General features: G+C 34.5%; 2 protein-coding genes across 3 annotated transcripts in view; both read left to right on the top strand.

Moving 5' to 3' along the window:
• Positions 1-14,398, top strand: part of Set2 (SET domain containing 2) — a 552,532-nt gene that overhangs the window by 272,879 nt on the left and 265,255 nt on the right. The window lies entirely within an intron of this gene.
• LOC150109702 (uncharacterized) overlaps positions 1-14,398 on the top strand; it is a 31,454-nt gene that overhangs the window by 12,134 nt on the left and 4,922 nt on the right. The window lies entirely within an intron of this gene.

Here is a 14,398-nt window from a genome sequence, read left to right as displayed (position 1 = left end):
TTCTGTCTTTCTTTCCTCAGTTAAGGCTTTGTATATCGACCTTCCTTTATTTCTGCAGCTCAGCATATGAGCACGGAAAGTTTGTTTAAAGTAGTGATTAACTTCCGGCATGAGAAAACCCTCCTCTCCTGCCAGTTGTCCATTATTTCCTCTCTTCTCTCTCCGTTATGATGTGATATGTCACTTCGAAGTCACGTAGTGCTTGTACCTTTCGTTCCGTCCTCCGACTTTTCACCCCAACTTAGGCCTTTGGCCAGCAAGATGAGACAACGCAAGGCGTTGATGCTGTGGATCATTACGATGTGCCAATGGCAAATATCTCTTGGATTTCTGCTCAGGACATGGACTGGTTATTACTAACACCATGTTCCAACATAAAAATGTGCACAAATTCACATGGAGAGAAGAGGCTAGGAATAAGAAAAGTCTCATTGACTATGTTATTGTTGATAGTGATGTTTTCTCCCTGGTGCAGGACACCAGAGTGTACAGAGGATTTGAAATTGGAAGTGATCACTATTTAGTCTTGAGCAGGATAAAATTGAATTTCATATTGAAAAGAATAACATGTAAGAAAGTTTTAAAGCGAATAAAAGTTGAGCAGCTCTCAGATGTGAACTGTAGACTAAAATACAGAAATATTATTGAAAAGAAAATGAAAGAGTTTGAGAACAGGAATCAAACCTTGGAGATTCAGTGGCAAACTCTGAAGGAAACATTGATTGATTCTGCCAGAGAGGCATGTGGTGAGGTTGTGTGCAAGGATAAAAAAATCAGAACTCCCTGGTGGACACAGGAAGTTAAAGAGGCAGTGAAGGAAAAGAAGAATGCATATCAAAAGTTCCTGGCAAATAAGTCAGCTTTTACTCTTACAGAATACAGAGACAAATGTAAGAAAGCTAAACAGTGTGTAAAACTAGCTAAACAAAAGTCATGGGAGGACTTTGGCAAGAATATAGAAAATAAATATCAAGAAGGTGGCAAAATATTCTGGAGGTTGTTGAAGAAGCTTAGGAATGGAGGAAAGATGCTGTAAAAGGAATTAGAGATGATAAAGGTGAAATGAAAACAGGAGAAAAAGATATCCTTGAAGTAATGAGTAATTACTTTGAAAAACTGCTAAATGAAACAAGCAGTGGTGACAGCACATTGATAAAAAACACTGACCAGGCATGCAGTCAGGAATACATATCCATATTTGAAGTAGAAAAAGCCATCAAAGGCTTAAAATGTGGAAAGGCAGCAGGAGTAGATGATATTCGATCAGAAATGCTAAAGTATGGCAGTATAAGAGTCTTACAGTGGTTGCACTGCATAGTTCAGAAAGCCTGGACAGAGGGACGAATTCCCGATGATTGGAGTAGAGCTCTCATAGTACCCATATATAAAAAGGGAAATAAAACTGAATGTGAGAATTACAGAGGTATTTCCCTACTGAGTGTTCCTGGCAAGATCTATGCAAGTATACTTGAGAAACGGTTGAGAAGAATTGTGGAAGAAAAGCTTGGTGAAGAACAAGCTGGATTCAGGCCAAATAGAGGCTGTCAGGATCAGATCTTCACTTTACGACAAATAGTCGAGAAAGCATGGGAATATAACAAAGATCTGTATTTAAGTTTTGTCAATTTGGAAAAGGCATATGACAAGGTACCAAGAGAGAAGCTATTCAATATGCTGCAGTTATATGGTGTCAATGGGGCATTATATCAAGCAATACTTAGTCTTTATTTGAGTTGTGAGTCAGCAGTTAGAATTGAAGGAAGTACAGGAAGATGGTTTAATGTTAAATCTGGTGTGAGACAAGGATGTACATTATCCCCTCTGTTATTCATTATCTATATGGATCACATTATGAAGGAATGTGGTATTAAACCTGATATCAAAATTGGAGATGTTAATGTCAGCTCTTTGCTTTATGCAGATGATGTTATACTTCTAAATAAATCCGCTACAAGTCTGCAAGATTCTCTGACTAAATTGAATAGCTGTTGTAATAGATATGGTATGAAGGTCAGCAATAAAAAGACAAAGACAATGAAAATAGGCAGAATCATTGAAAATGTCAACTGTGTTGTGAATGGAGAACCTGTGGAACAAGTAAAACGTTTCAGCTACTTAGGCACAATTTTTACTGAAGATGGTAAACTAAATATAGAAATAGACAACAGAATCAGCAAAGCTGGTATCGTGGGAAGTCAATTGAAAGATTCATATGGAATAAGAAAGAAATTAGTCGGAACACTAAATTAGCTGTATACAAGACTGTGTTCAAACCAATTTTAACTTATGGGTCTGAGAGCTGGGTCAGAAGTAAAACACTTGACGAAAGACTAGAGACCGCAGATATGAGAGTCCTGAGAAAGATTAGAGGCGTGAACAGATGGCATCAATGGCAATATCATATTAAAAATGAGGATATTAGGAAAGAACTTGACATTGTCAGCTTCCAGGAATGCATTAGCAGAGCTAATCTCAGATGGTATGGTCACTTAAATAGAATGGGAGAGGAAAGATTAGCAAAACAAGTGTTCTCTGCCAGGTTGGCAGGAAAACGACCCAGAGGAAGACCAAGATATAAGTGGATTGATACGGTACAAAGTGCCTTAGACGATAGAAATATAAGATCTGATAATGTTGGAGTCTTGACAAGTAACAGACTGATTTGGAGGAAAATTGTAGATAGGAAGTTAGTAATGATGTAATTTTTTCATGTAGTACTGTCATATCCTGTACACCTCTTTAGGGTACATGGCAGGAATTTGATGATGATGATGATGATGAATTTCCAGCTCATATGACATCTCAAATGGATCACACTGATGAGTTACCATCTGTTATCCCTATCAGCTGAGTTGAGTTTGGTTCTTTTGAATTACAGCTGAATCTACTAAGTAGTACTGTGAGGTCAGTGTTTTATGTTTGTTAATTGTTTTTTTTTTTTCTGGTTAGTCTGTTTTGCAGTTTGCAAAAAGCTTGCTTGCTCAAAAAAAATCATCCCAACCACCTTATGATACTAGCTAACTCATCTTCAATTCAAAAGCTCTTATACAAAATTTGAATCTGAGACTTTCAAATCAAAGCTCATCCTCATTACCACTGCAGCTGCTGTGACTACATTGTTAGTAGGGATAGCTTATATATGTTTGATATTGATTTTCCAAACTTCCAATGGTTTGCTGCAAAATTTAACATGCAGTAAGCCATTAGGGGTTTGTAAGGATTAAATTTTGACTATTATAATACACTCATAAAGATCACTCACATGAATTCTGTAACTGTTATGATTAACTTCTGTTTTGTGTCCATTCTGCATCATTACTTCAGTTCTAACAAACAAATATGTAGAGACCTCCAAAATACTTTGCTCTAATGAATTATAATATAATGAGAATGATATTTCTTTAGAATATAATAATCTTGAATTTGGCACTGTATGACCTTTGCTATCCTTGCTCCAGTAAACCCCCTAATCAACTGAACAGCCAACCAATCTTTAAAATAGCTTTGTGCCCTTGGGGAAAGGCTTTCCATATATTTTTTACCTTGAGTAAGTTTGTTATAGCACTGTTTGTAATAATGATTGTTGATTGTATGGTAGAATTGAATGAAGAGAAATAGTGTGAATAATAAATTGAGGGCAGAGAGGATGTACTCATTTCATATTTTTCTCTGCCTGACAATGCCAAGTTTTTGAATATAAAAATATTTGCATGCATGATTTTGACTATTATAAAGCACTCATAAAGATCACTCACATGAATTCTGTAACTGTTATGATTAACTTCTGTTTTGTGTCCATTCTGCATCATTACTTCAGTTCTAACAAGCAAATATGTATGTAAAAACGTCCAGAGACGAGTGACCAAGATGATAGCAGGTCTGTGGAATGAACCTTATGAGAATAGGTTGAGGATCTGTGGGTTGCAGAAATTGGACGATAGGCGAAGGAGGAGTGATATGATTGAGACATTCAAATTACTGAAGGGTTTTTATAAGATTGATCCAGAAGATATTTTTGAAAATATGACTGGTGGTGGGAGGACTAGGGGCCATGCATGGAAGCTGGGCAAGAGTGTGGTTGACAAGGGTGTTAGAGTTAGGTTTTTTACTTGGAGAGTGGTGAATGAGTGGAATAAGCTTCCAGAGTCTGTTGTGGGTGCTACGACCGTGAATGAGTTCAAGGCAAGATATGATAGATACTGTGTGAATGTTGAATAGTTGTTCCAGACATGATGTTAGGGCCTCCCTCGATGAGTCTGTCGACTCCTTGGAGTTTCCCGGAACAATAATAATAATAATAATAATGAAACTAGTGTTTGAATTGATTGAATCTAATAGCAAAATTATAGGAACAGAGCCAACTGATTAACCAAATGATGAGTCATAGGTGGGAGCAACATAAAAGTCACTTTTAACATAAGATTTTTTGTCATTATTTGAATATAAATGTGTAGTTATGAAACTTTTTCCTATATGTTTAATTTACCCATCTTGGCTTTAATTGTTTAATGCAGAAGTTCTTAAACTTTGTAACTGCAATTCCTGAAAAACTATAGACAAATCTATAGCAAAACTTTAGAGACCATAGACATAGATTGTTATAACCTAAAATTCACTGTAGTGAATATAGGGTAGTAAAAATACTAAACTCTGCACTCCACTCCATGAAACAAAAGGAATTGTTGGAAACAGAACAAATGAAATTACAAGAAACAAAAGAAATCGCAAAAAAAAAAATAAGAAAGAAATTTCAGTAAATAGAATAAATGAAATCACAGTAAATAACATGAAGGAAAACAAAGGATCTCTCTAGATAAAGAACAATGGAAATGGAGGGAACATTAACTATGAAGCATGAAGGATTGGCAGGAACCATGCAGGATATGAAATAATGTCATAAAGTACAAATGCAAACAATAATGGCTGACAATAAAAAATAAAAAGTATAAAAGCATGAACTCATAAAAATCTAGAAATATCATTTACTTTTCAAATGTTAACTTAAATTGAGGAGGCATTTTGTTGGAATGTTTGTGCAAAGAAGGCTCCCATTTCAGATAAGTTTTTTGAAATCATTAATTGTAGATAAGTGTGTGTTTATATGAGTAAGAGTTGCTGTAAAAGTTGTGTGGATTCATTAGTTTAAGTTTGTTTACAAAATTGTTAAACCTAGAGCTTAGTATTGTAACTGGCAAAGGAATGATGGCAATGGTTTTGTCTTTGCAGGAATTTAATTTTGATTTCAGTCATTTTCTATATATGTATTCGATCGATTATGTAGATAAATTATGGATTAAAGATATTTAAGGCAGATGGAAGGAGGGCATAACATTACAGATGGTATTTGTAATTTCAGTTACAAATATGTTACCATATTTGTAACTGAAAGTGTTTATCTAGAATGACACGAGTAGGATGAGTGCTCGTCTGATAGAAAAAAGTGACAGTGTAAAAGAGCAACAAAAAAATGATAAAAAAGTTTTGAAAAAGTGGATGAACGATCTGATGAACTAAAAATTGATGTTAAGAAAGACAAAAGTGATTCGAATGTAGCGAAAGTTGAAAAACAGAGTGCAACTAAGGCAAGGTGGTGAGCAACATTGATGGCAAACAAGTATGTATGTCAGTAGTGTTGGTGTACTTTACGGGTTTGTTATAGGGCCATTGCTGTTTAACCTGTATGTTAATGATATGGGAGAAGATTTGGATGGGAATATTCAGTTTGCAGATGTTCTGGCTTTACAAGAAGACTTAATAGATCGAGTGAAAGGGCACGGGAGTGGGGGATACCAGTTCAGTGTTGCAAAATGTAAGGTTTTAAATTTTGGGAAACCAAGATGGTATGTAGAATTTACGCGTCGTGGAGATATATTGTTGGAGGGTGGAAGAAATAGATCTCATATTGATGGTGGATAAGGATCTAAAATTTAGAGGACACATTCCCAAACTGTGAGGACAACACAACAAATTCTGGGAATGATGCAGAGGACACTGACTTGTAGAAGTTAAGATTCTTATTGAATTGTATAAGGCTCTGATTTGGCTGTACATCGACTACTGTGCTCAGATGTGGTCACCTGGTTTTCAAAAGGAAAAAGAGATGTTGGAAGAAGTCCAGAGGTGACTGACCAAGGTAATTTCTGATCTCTGGAATGTGAGTCTGAATATGAGGAAAGTTTGAGAAGATGCAATTTACAGAGTCTAGTGGATAGGAGGAAGAGGGGTGATATCATAGAGACAACTTGGTAAGGGTAACTTGGATCAGTGTTAGAGATGTTTATCATAAAATGGTGGGAGATCAATTTGGAGGGTGTGAACAAGGGAGTGAGAAGCAGGTTTTTGGCATGCAGAGTTGTGAACGATTGGAATGCCTTGCCTAAGAGTATGGTGTCTGCAATTGAATGTGTTTAAGGTGTAATATGATGAGTTATGTTATTACAAAGGCACCTCCTAGATGAGTTTTTGACCCCATGTCAGCTTAGAGTAATAATAATTAGCTGTAACTTAAAGTAGTCACTTACCTGAAATCTTCATAATAAACTATGTGCAGTCTGTATTATTAAAATCAAAAATAACTTCAGTAATCAGTGAACTTGGTCGCTTCAACTTACAGAGAAGAAGGGAGCTAAAATGATGAACATTAATTAGTCAGCATGATTGCAGTGGGAAAATGTAGACAACTAGTGACAATGTCAGCTTCCTGATTCAACAGAGACCTAATGAAGTACATCTTGCATAAATCGATACAGTTTGCTTAGAACAGTTAATTCAAGAAATATTGCACAATATGCACTATTTCTTTAATTTGAAGTTTTAAAGTGAAAGTTATGAATTTATGTCATGTTATAAAAGTTATATTTGAGTAGCAGCTCAAGTGTTTTTCTTGAGTTAATGACCTAAATTTTTTATGTTAATAGTACCTGAATTTTTAGTCTGCACATATCTACAGTAGTTCATTATGAAGATTTCAGGTAAGTGACATTAGTCTAAGCCAGGGGTCGGCAACCTTTTTGGAGTGAAGAGCCATTTTTAAAATTATATCTGTTCACAAGTTCATTACCAATCACGCGATATCGCATGATGTCAGTTCTCGCCGGTCGGCCGATCACACGTTATCACATGGACGTCGCTATCAAGTTTCTAAGCGGAATAGTATAGTGGCCACAGCGAAACGGCACGTAATAGATATTTAGAGTACATAAATCCTATATACATAATAATAAAAGCATATAAATAATATATTTAATTTATTTTGAGCACAATAAAAACTAAATAAAAAAAATTTGGCCACCACACAAAATTCCAATTTTCAGCTTGGCAATGAACGTGATAAAAAAATTAGGGAGCCGCGTGTTTTTTTTTTTTTTTTTTTTTTTTTTTTTTTTTTTTTTTTGCAGTAACATGTCATCATCATACTTGTAAAACACAGGGGGTGCCATGTCACGTGAAATTATATGATATTTTAAAATATTAAATAATAAAACAAATATTTCCTTCTCCTTACAAAAGCATTTTCTTAATCATAAATTAGTAAATAATAATATTTTTTGGTTTACCGATCAAGTGCTGATCAATTTTATTAACTGAACCAACTAGTTTCGCCACTCTTATCTGTTGGCATCTTCAGAGTTTACATAGAGGTTTAAACAATCTCACAATTATGCGTAACTGCAAACTGACAAGAATAACTGTAAAAAACTGACTAGAATAATTACAAATAAAATAGTATCGAACATGAGTGAAACACGTATCGCGTGTACAAGATCAGCTAGCTGTTGCTGAGGAACTTTCTGTAGTTTGTATTAAAGTTCATTTCTTCCGTTTTTAAGGTTCTGATTAGGGTTTTCCATATCTCTGGGAGTATTAGGCCTTGATTTCTGTTAAGGTTGACAGTAGAACGGGCGACTGTGGCTGCTTCTTTGAAAATTCTTGAATGGTAATCTTCCTCTATGTAAGGGGAACAGCTTTTGTCCCACTCGATGACATGGTTAGTTGTAGAGAAATGAGACGATAGGCCAGAAATGTCCTGTCTGTTGTTTTTGACATAGCCAATGTGCTCCTTTTGCCTGATTTCAAGGCTTCTCGAAGTCTGTCCAATGTAACTAGAGCCACATGAGCATGGAATATTATAAACTCCAGCATATTTGTATTAAGGATGGTTGTCTTTTGGAGATCTTAGTAGTTTGCTAATAGATTCTATTATTTTGAATGTTACTCTTATTTTATGTTGTTTGAGGAGATTGGCGAGCTTGTTGGAGATGCCGCTTACAAACGGAATTGCAATCGTTTTTATATATTGAATATCTTCTTGTTCTCTTTGTGGTGGTTCAGAGAAAAGGATTTTATTGACTAGTCCTCTTGGATATCCGTTCAAGTACAAATTGTTGGAAATAAATTTTAACTCATCTTGAAGGGTCTTGTTGTCCGTTGTGATGCGAATCGCTCTTTTCTTTAACATGTGTACAATGCTGAGTTTATGTGAGATGTGGTGGGAGGAGTTGAAATGTAGGTAGCGACCTGTATTGGTTGGTTTTCTGTACACCGATAGATTTATACTGCCATCAATTTGTTTTTTGATTAAGATTTCTAAAAACGGTAGTTGTTTTTCTCTTTCAAGTTCCAGAGTGAATTTAATAGAATGATGGAAGGCATTGATGATCTTTTTGAGAAAATCATATATGTCATCTTTGTTATTGTTCCATACGATGAAGATATCGTCCACATATCTAAACCAAATTTTAGATTTAGGAAAAATTTGCGATAAGATTTTGTTTTCTAAGTCTTCCATAAAGAGGTCAGCACATGAAGGTGAGAGTGGGCTTCCCATTGCCAAGCCTGTTAATTATTGATAGATCTTATTTTTCCAAGAAAAGTAGTTGGAGTTTAGGCAGTGAGCAAACAATGAGGTTATATCTTGTGGGAACAAGGTACTTAAGATGTCAATGACCTCTACTACAGGAACGTTTGTAAAGAGAGAGATGACATCTATGCTGTCTAGAAGATCATTATCCGATATCTTGATGTTTTATATGCGGCGTATTCACTGCATATCAATATGCAGCAAATACAGCGTAATTTTTTTTTCAAACATGCCGAAAGACTCACGTTGTTTAGTTGATTTCTCAACTTACTTTTATTAAAATTCATATTAGAAAATATTTGCTCACACAAATATGTTGATCCAAAAATCGATAGAAGTCCAAATGCATATGTTTTTAACTGAATGTAAGTGTCCAGTAAACAATTCCACGTGTCAAATACAATCTGATCTTGCTTTTTAAGATCTTCTGTTTCAGACCATTTGCGTTGTATTGCAAGGGTAGATTTTTGTCTTTCCAACTCCTCCAGGTCAGCTTTAAGATTTCTAAATTTTGAATTCCACAAATCCTTGGTTTTCAGGATCTCTAACTCAAAATGCAGCCTCATCAATTCTAGCAAAAGGTAAAAAATTTAATTCGGCAGGATTAATTTCAGGTGGTCGCAATAAAAATCACATTGCTTTGTGCTTTCTAAACTCCTCAAATCTCCCATTAAATTCAGATCACATATTTACCACAATTTCTTTGAAAAAGGTTAAATTTATGGAATTATCAGCTTGTTCTTGTTGATATTTCTTCCACGTAGGAAAATGTAATAGTGTGCCTTTCTCTAAGTCTGTCACAAACAAATATAATTTTTGTTCAAACGAAATCACTTCTTCTAAATGCAAAACTGCTGTATTTCCCTTGCCCTGTAGTTTCTTATTTAGTGTGTTTAAATGGGAAGTCATATCCACCATAAAGTAGAATTCAAGGCATATTCAAGGTCCTTTTGTCTTAGAAACAGCTTAACCTTTCCAAGGCAGGTGGCAAATTGCATCAACACCACACCTCTGGAAAGCCATCTTATTCTGTTATGCAAAAGAAGATCGGAAGATTCGCAATTGATTTCTTTAAGAAGTTCACAAAATTTCCGATGAAGTGGTATTGCCATTATTTTGTTAACAATTTCTACGACCAAATCCATCGCCATCTCTTTTGGAAAAGTTTGTGCACAAAGTATCTCTTGATGGATTATGCAGTGAAAGGAAAACACGTCATGCAAAATTTGTTTTTTAAATAAAGAAACAAAACCTTTTTTGTACCTTTCATGCTCAGTAGCCCATCGGTCGAAATAGATATTATTTTGTTAATATTAATACCTTTACTTTTCAAACAAGTGGTAACAGCAGATTCTTCTCCATGAGTTTGTCCTGTAAGTGGCAGTATATCGAGTAATTCTTCCTGAGGTCCTTGAGAGTTTATGTATCTACAAATAAGTAGAATCTGTGCAATGTCATCCACATCACATGATTCGTCACAGGCAATGGAGAATCCTGGTGTTGAATTTAGATCTGTAACCTGCTGATTTGTTATATCTTCTGCCATTCATATAGTTCTGTCCCTTACAATCTTAGCAGATAATGGCCTGTCTTTTATTTTTGTAATTATTTCCGCTTTGTTTTTAAAATCGCAGAAAAGATATTCGGACATTTTAATAAAACATTCTTTCACATATTCGCCATCCTTTAAAGGTTTTCTTTGTTTAACAACTTCTTGAACAGCCACAAGACTAGCAATAGTGTATTTCTTGATTCTTTTATCCATTTGGAAAGTGAACATTTAGTTAGATTTACTTTGCGTTGCAACTCTTCTACTGCCTTTTTTCTTTCATCTCCCCATGGACAAATGTACCGTGTTTATTTAAAAAATGTCTTTGTATATTTGATTTTTTATTATTTGTAACGTGACCAATTTTTTTACAATGAAAAGGAGGACGAAAAAATTTAAGAAAAAAGTACAACGTAAATAAATGAAACATTTTATTAATTTAAACAAAAATACACTAATTATGCTTACATCCCTTTTAATTATTTAATTAAACGAGTATTTTTCCATTGAATGAATATTTTTTGTCAATATATTATTTTCTAACAATATATTGGAAATTTCGGAGCAAGAAATATCCTTCATATTGAATTTTACGGTAAGTGCTGCAGCTAGAGTATCAACATTCAATCTTGATTTCTCACTTGTCCAAAAATCATTACCAATTGAAAAAACTCTTTCAACTGCTGCATTAGTTCCAGGGCAGCACAACGTAAATTCAATAAGAATAACTAAATTTTCATATGGAATGTATTCATTTTTGAAATGGTTAAATATTTCCACCCATCTTTTATCAATTTCAACATGTTGGTTTTCCCATTGTTCTAATTTATCAGAATTTAAATATACATTCGGTCTTCTAATTTCTTCAAACAGACAATTGTCATTGATTTTAATATCAGGCATTTCTTTCGATAAAAACTCAACACAATTTTCAATATCTGTCCAATTTACTTGCGATGAAGTCAAAAAACACCATTGAAAACTGTTATTTCCTGTGATATTTGTTTCAGACCATTCTTCGACATATTGGAAACATGTTTGGTAAAAATTCTGCACTTCTTTGGTAAACTTTTCCGTTATGCCCGGATTTGATTCCTCTAAGTTTGACAATTTTCTTTTTATTATTAAATGAATAAATTTTTCTTCAAATCGTGATTTATATTGAAGGACAAAATCATTCAAAATAAAACTAACTTCTGTAGCTGAAATATGTTCACCTTCAATCTTTTGAATCGTTTTGTGGAAAATAGATGCCTGATTATGTACAAAATACATTAATATCTCTGATAATTCATAATTGAAAAAAGATTCCAGAATTTTTGGACATTTGTCTAAACTTAAAAAATATGAACGGAGAGGCTCAAATAATTGTAAAACACACTCTATAGCAGGTGTTAGAGCAAGCCATCTAACTTTTGAATATCCTAAAAGTTTTTTGTATTCAACATTTGCGTCTTCACAAAATTGTTTTAAAGTAGCCACACGAACAATAAAACGACTAAAATACAAATAAATTGTCGTTATTATTATTTCTACATCAATTGGCATGGCACATGACGCTGTGTTGATTGCATTTGACAAAATATGTGCATTACAACCTATTCCTAGTATTTTCTTTTGGAGTAAATCTTGTAATTTTACATAGACATTATTCACTCCTTTGCGTCTTTGCCCACCAAAATTTGTGTTTGTATTATCAGCTGTTAGTGCAACAACTTTAGATTTCAAATTGTTTTCATTTATTACTCTGCATAGGTGGTTTGACAAAATTTCAGCAGTTTCGCCCTCAATGGATTCTAAATTTAAAATTTTTACTTGAATGTCCTTGGTAACATTATAATACCTTGCTAGTATTGGATACAATTTGGTTTCATTATGATTTGATGCATCAGATAAAACCGTTACAAATGCTGCATTTTTCAAGTATTTTATCACAGTAATTTTTAAATACTGATTTAATAATAGCCTCACATTTTGTCCTGGCACATGAAAATTTAGCATTGCGAAAACTTTGATTGTGAATTATGGTATGAAATGCAAATGTTCCCTCCATTACAGCTAACTGTTTTTCATCTTCAGAATAATTAGAAGTTTTAAAAAAAATAGGTTACTTTACTACTGGAAGCTGATGCATCTAATGATTGCTTATGTTTGTTGGTGTTCAAGTGTTTCGTTATAGCTGCTCTGCCTCCAACTGCAATACAAAATTCTCCTCTGCAAATATTGCAGAAAACAATGTTGTCTCTCTTTGATATGAGGAGTGGAAATTCCTTTTTCAATTGATCGTTGAAATGGCATTTCCTCTTTCTTGATTTTTCCATCCCTTAAATGAAATTAAAAATAAAATATAGAGCCACACGAACGATGCAAGCACATTATGAATAAATAAAATTAATAATTAAAACTAAAACTTTAATAACAAAAGCGATAAAACTTTACTAAATCTATATTTAAATTATTTTACACTTGTGTTGAAAACAGGGTTGTATCAAATTGAATTAATGAATTAATAAAACGTGAATTGTACTTACCTGAGTATAATATTCACTGAGAAAGAAATAATTTCGTATTTCCGTTAGAAATAAACACGAAGTATAATATAGAGATAAAGTAAACAAAGTGAAGTGCGCAATGGTGTGAGACACGTGAAGTTCTCCTATGCCCTGCGCATGCGTTTCATAATCGCATCTTTCCGAACTGTACCGTCACATGACGCGTAACAGTTCGGCGCGGCATCTCTGAATACAGAGGTTAACAGATTAGTTTTAAAATATCGAAAAGGACAGGTAGGAGGACACTTTTCGAGAAAGGACAGAACCTACAAAAGAAGGACTGTCCTCCCTAAAGGAAGACGATTGGTCACCTTATTATTTGAAAGCTTTTCATGGCATATTAAACACATTGGAAATCCTGCTGTATTTGCTACAAATGCGTAGGTTTCGGTCCATTCACTTTTAAACTCCAGATTTTCTTGTTCTATCTTTCTCTTCTTTGCTGACATTTTAAATACTATAAAAATATTTTTATTCTGTTAATATTTAATTGAATGTTACAATATTCATGTTACCTAATACAATCACCAGTTAATAAAAGCACGGCAACGTCCACTACAAAACCTTTACTTATTTTAACAAATTGAGCAGATTTACATATCACACCTGCACTATATGCGAAGACAGTGGGCACATTCAGACAGGCAAGCGCTACATGCTAGCCTAGCGTGACGTCATAAATGTGTCCGAGCCAACTGCTCGATCGTAGTGCTACTGTAGCGATTAATTTTCGTTACAAAGTAGCGCTCTGCCTGGCTGATCGCACCCAATGTAAACTGACGTTTTTTGAGTATTGACATATGGTTAGGGGTCATTTGACCTACAAAATATTTCTTTTTACTTCTATGTTTAGATAGATCGTTTATTAACGAAAAGAGCTGCATTCATGCATTCAAAGAGCCGCATGCAACTCCGGAGCTGCAGGTTGCCGACCCCTGGTCTAAGCTAATGTAATCTTCATCATCATCATCAAATTCCTGTCATGTACCCTCAAGGGGTGTACAGGATATGACAGTACTACATGAAAAAATTACATCATTACTAACTTCCTATCTACAATTTTCCTCCAAATCAGTCTGTTACTTGTCAAGACTCCAACATTATCAGATCTTATATTTCTATCGTCTAAGGCACTTTGTACCGTATCAATCCACCTATATCTTGGTCTTCCTCTGGGTTGTTTTCCTGCCAACCTGGCAGAGAACACTTGTTTTGCTAATCTTTCCTCTCCCATTCTATTTAAGTGACCATACCATCTGAGATTAGCTCTGCTAACGCATTCCTGGATGCTGACAATGTCAAGTTCTTTCCTAATATCCTCATTTTTAATATGATATTGCCATTGATGCCATCTGTTCACACCTCTAATCTTTCTCAGGACTCTCATATCTGCGGTCTCTAGTCTTTGGTCAAGTGTTTTACTTCTGACCCAGCTCT

The sequence above is a fragment of the Typopeltis vanoorti genome, chromosome 2 (genome assembly GCF_054136105.1).
Source record: "Typopeltis vanoorti isolate ZY-2024b chromosome 2, IOZ_Tvanoo_1.0, whole genome shotgun sequence".
NCBI lineage: Eukaryota > Metazoa > Arthropoda > Arachnida > Uropygi > Thelyphonidae > Typopeltis > Typopeltis vanoorti.
The sequence above is the reverse complement of the archived record's forward strand: the minus strand, read 5'-3'. Positions and strand labels throughout refer to the sequence as shown.